At 41.9% G+C, this 5,224-nt stretch overlaps 1 long non-coding RNA gene across 1 annotated transcript; it reads right to left on the reverse strand.

The window, feature by feature from the left end:
- Positions 1-4,072: 4,072 nt before the first annotated feature.
- Positions 4,073-4,653, reverse strand: LOC123521081. Its single transcript, XR_006679574.1, has 2 exons — positions 4,530-4,653; positions 4,073-4,277 (listed from the first exon to the last, which is right to left on the reverse strand). It is a non-coding gene; the product is annotated as an uncharacterized LOC123521081 (long non-coding RNA).
- Between the last annotated feature and the right edge of the window lie 571 nt (positions 4,654-5,224).

Here is a 5,224-nt window from a genome sequence, read left to right on the forward strand (position 1 = left end):
AAAATGCCAACTCCAAACTCACTGCCATTGAGTTGACTCTGATTCATAACCTGACCCTATGGAACAGACTGGAACTGCCCTGGTGGGTTTCAGCGAGTGTAAATATTTACAGGAATAGAAAGCCTCAGCTTTCTCCCAGGAGCAGTGGTGGTTTCAAACTGATGACCTGGTGATTAGCACATGGAAACATAGTCTACTCTGCCATGAGGGCTCCTTTTTTGGCACTCAGCCCCTTTTGTATTGACCTCTCTTTCCTCACCAGTTCTCCCTTTTGGCATTGGGCCCCACACATTCTATACCTGGGCCTGCTCCGCATTATAGGTCCTGACCCAAAGGAAGACTTGACCCAAGGGAAAGACAACATTGGCTGAGATATCCCCGCAGGTTTTGTTGTCTGAAATGAGGGCTGTGAGCTTTTCAACGCAGCCTGCCAGCCAAGCTTGTTGTGGTGCCTTTTGTTCACTGGGATCTTTCAGTCCAAACTCCTCCCTTGGCAGTGCCTTTGAAGCATTATAGAAATCCTCATGTACAGAGTGATTGGTAAACTCCAGGCCCTCCACTGAGCAGCGTGAATGCATCCTATCATGTAATCCTCACAATCTCATTGGGAGGCAGACTCCATCATTACCCCATTTTAAAGATGAGGAAATGGACTCCAAGAGACTTCAAGCAATTTGCCTCAAATCAAACTCAGATGCAGTTAACTCCAGAACATGTCGTTTTAACCACTAGACCATACAGCTTGATTATAAGTGGAAAATATGTTCTCCATTACATTGGCAGTAAGATTCTTGATTGATGTGCTGATTGATTGTGAGTTGGGGATGAAGACTGGTTTAAAGGGGAAAAACTAATAGAAAAGCCCCCTCCCCCACCACACACACACAGTACATAGCAGAATATAAACCAATGTTGCCAGAGTGCCACACACACAAAAGCACAGAAAAAAACAGAATCTCCTGTAATTATCTTCCTGCTCACTTTGGTTGAAGCAGTACTTTTAAGACTGTTGGTTTGGGAAGCTGTGAGCACTTTTCACTATAGAACTAGGGGCTTCATTAGCGCCAAATGGCTTCCAGGTCTCACAGTACCCTATCATCTGAGCCTATGCCTCCCTAGGTACATTCCGAAGACCCAAGATATGTCCAGAAACCAAGATCAGGGAATTTACCATGGTTATAATAACCATTATAAGCTAATAAACAAAGTCAATGTCTATTGAATAATTGCTTTCAGCAGTCATTATAGAGCTATAAGGTCAGTATAATTGTTGTCATTTTACAGGTGAGGAAACTGTGGTCCACAGAGACAAAGTGACCTGGTGACTCAGAGTGCCAGGATTTGAATTAGGACAATCTAAGGCTCCAAATCTCTGCACTATATAAAAGCTGGTGTTATCTAAGACACTAGTCTGGTGAAGGAATTGGGTAGATTAATGACAGAAGTGAAAGAGCCAATGGGATCGCATGATCCTGGAAATATAGTATCCTTTCCTTTTTTACTTCCTTTTATTTTCCTATCACCGACTGATGTGAATTTCCCTTCACTGGCAAAAAGACCCCTCTCAGCACACCACAACCAGTGTCAAAGCTAAATGGACCATGGACCAAGTGGCTCTTTAACTGATGCTGATCATATTAAAATTTTTCATAATTTAAGAAGCAATTTTTTAAATCCTCTGACTGTCTATAGTAAATTGTTAAGTAGATAATTTAAAGAAGCTTAGTTCTTGACAGTTATTTCTTAAGAAACCATTTAATAAAGGAACAGATCCATAAGTGAAAGCAGATGAGATTCATGAGCCCTGGTGTATCTTACTTAATTCCTCATTACACCCTTGAGAGGAAGGCATAATTATCTCCATTCTACAGATGGGGAAATAGAGATTCGGGGACATTTAATAAATTTCCCAAAACCTTTTCACCAGTAAATGGTGGAGTTAGGATTAAAATCCTGGACTGCTGAGATAAAATCCGGGTGTAAACAATTGGACCTTGTCACCTCTCATACACTGTGTTGTAAAGCTCAGCACCTGCTACCATCTTGTACAAAACTGTTCAATAACTTATCTCTCAGCTTGAACCACATTCCCAAGGCCATGTGTAAACAACCCCCAATTCTCCAGGCCACAGGGTCCCAATTAGCACTAACTATTCATTGGGGGGTTTTCACCCTTGAAGAGCTTCCCTACGAGCATTTTTCTTTGGGACTGCATCACACTAATTCAGAATCACTAAATGGGGCAATGGGATGTTTGAAGAAAATCATAATAGTAACTTACCTGGAACCCAAACTAGTAATCTTCTTTTTCCTTCCCTGCCTCCCCTCTAATTCTCAGAATGTGGGAACTGACTTATATGAGCTTGACACAATTTTAAGGAACAGCACCCCACCAGATGTCATTAAAGTTGTGATTACTCTGACATAAATGGAAGCATACAAAGAGCTTATTTGCCCTCTGTCCAGTCACCATCAACCATGTAGGCACCTACATGCATGCATGTGCTCATCTACACTCAAGCACATAGGCAGGCACACAATGCCACACACATTCGTACATATTTGTATATGTTGACTCATACATGGACACATGCAGGGCCATAAATACAAACATGCACTTTTAAACATCCATGTACACATAGGCTCACATACACAAACATGCACACACACACACACACACACACACACACATTTGCTAACTCCCAGCAGGTCACTGGCTGAATGGAGAGGTTCTTCGAAAGCAGATCATTCAGGTAGACAGTGTTCTGTTCCAGGAAACTCCCTCTGCCCTGCCTCTCAGACACACCCCTTCTTTGTCAGAAGTCAGCCTCTGGGACTTACCTGGATTATTTTATTAAACAAAGTTTACAATCACTTCCTAACAATGTAACCTGATGTGACTCCACATTGTGAACAAAGTCCTATGTGTTGAGCAACAGGGCAATATCCACAAACAATGGTTTTGTTTTTATCCCCAGATATGTTTCTAGCTTTAATCTAGATATATATAATTAAGAAAATCAAGAATAATGGTTACTTGGAAATGACTATTTGCCTTGCAAAAGACTCCCCACACTTTGAAAAAAGTCCCTTAGTGCATATAAACATGACTGCATTGGTAAGTTTTAACTACATGCTGAGCATATCAGCCTCAGCTTGATGTTCTAGAGCAGTGGTTCTCAACCTTCCTAATGCTTCAACCCTTTAATACAGTTCCTCATGTTGTGGTGAACCCCCAACCATAAAATGATTTTCATTGCTATTTTATAACTGTAATTTTGCTACTGTTACGAATTAGTCGACTCCTGTGGAAGGCTCCTTCGACTCCCAAAAGGGGTCAGGACCCACAGGTTGAGAACTGCTGTTCTAGAGGCTAACCATGACAGTCCAAGGTGATGAATTTAAACGGTTTAAACTGGATTTAAACTGTGATGCATTGGCTCATGGATAATTAAACATCCTGGTTCTTCTGAAGAAACAAAAATTATGATGAGAGAAGCTCTTGATTTGAAATCACAAGTTCAACTGTGTTTAATGGAATCAACTGCTTTAAAAAAAAGGGAGTATCATCACATACATTCATAAATGCTAAAGGTAAACTCAAGGATGGAAATAGACGCCTCCTCCAAAACCATCAAATACAGTGGAGCCCCTGGACCCCTTTTCTCAGCGTCCAAACCTTGGTACTACCTCAAGCGCAGCAGCCACACCTGTTCTCTTTGCTCTTCTGGAGCTGGCCCAGGCTCAGAAAGCAGCGCCAAATGTAGGCCCGACTTATTTTACCCTCTATTTGCTGGGGAAACGGTCATTTTTCGGGCCAGAAGAAAGTCAGGCAAATAGTTACTTTTCCTGGAAAGCATATGTTCACAATGCCTTATTTTTGCAAGAACCAAGCAGCATGAGTTTAGTTTATTAAAACATGAATTTAGCACATTGCAACAGAATGGTGATATTTATTCCTACCAAACTTGAAATTATCTTGGATGGGAAAAGAGATCTTTAATTATACATAGACACAGGGCAATAGAACACAATGCAATAATGTCTGAAAAATTGTTCCCAGAAGAAAATGATAGGTTAAGCCTTTATTGTTCATGTCGCCTTTATTTTATTTCCATCAAGTTCTGCAGTAAGTAAAGTTTTGTTTTGGCACAAAATCTCCAGTATATGTAAAATATAGGTTTGCAATTAGCCAGAGTTTTCCAATGAATCCAAGGGGTTGCTAGAAATTCACAAGATATGCCTTTTTCAGTTTTCCATGACACCAGAGTGTATAGCTAGAAAAAGCCGAAGAGAAATAACAGCAGATGTATGAAGTGCTATAGGGTATGCATAAGACGTAAGGCACCCTCTTTTGAGCCTTATTAAACCATGAGATACGAGTTTAATTGCTATCATTTTTGACCCCAAGAAAATAAAATTTTAGAGAAATTAAGTCATTTGGCAAAATCCCACAGTAATGGAGGGATCAGAACTAGACCCCAAACTTCCTGACTTCCAGATACGTTCTTTTTTTGGTCCGCACTTACCGTCTGAACCTCACTTTCCAGTGGGGCCCGGCAGTCATGGCAAAAGGGCTCCGGAGTGAACAAAGAGGTTTCTAACAAAGGACTTCCCGGTGCTGGTGCCCACGCAGGAGCGTTAACCAGGCGGTCTGCAGCATCTCGTAGGGCTTGCTCCTCCCTCCCCTGGTTTCACACAGCACCTGCTCTGTGTGTGATAGAATTGCGTGCAATCTTTACCTCCCACCCCAGTTCCAATGAATAGGTAACCGTTGCCAGGAACCCCTGGTTGAGAAGGCTTCTTTGACTGATTCTAGGATCAGTGACCCAACAATTCCACGAGGCTGGACTGGTGTGCACGTGCAGGAAATGGGAGTGTGACTTGGGCAGGATCTGAACAAAGCCTGCCTTCCTGTCCGACGTGTTTATGCCGAACATTGTGTTTTTTTTAAACTTCCAACAATTAGGACTCTTTTAAGAACACAAATCTTTATTTCCTTTTCAGGGGACTAGCGGATGGGGAGAGAGAGGTAGCACACCGTGTAAATCATGTTCATTAAAGCCGTAACCGCACTGCCTTTATAAAACATCAGATTTTTTATCAGACCTGGCAAAGGTTTCCGAGTTTCAAACTGGGAAGTATCCCAGGGGATGCAAACCTCCCCTGCAGAAGTGCTCCATTGGGCAAGCACTGAGGTGACCAACACTTTGGACTTGACAAT

This window comes from Echinops telfairi, unplaced genomic scaffold (assembly GCF_000313985.2).
Source record: "Echinops telfairi isolate 266 unplaced genomic scaffold, ASM31398v2 ScPeMD7_7469;HRSCAF=8507_1, whole genome shotgun sequence".
Lineage (NCBI taxonomy): Eukaryota > Metazoa > Chordata > Mammalia > Afrosoricida > Tenrecidae > Echinops > Echinops telfairi.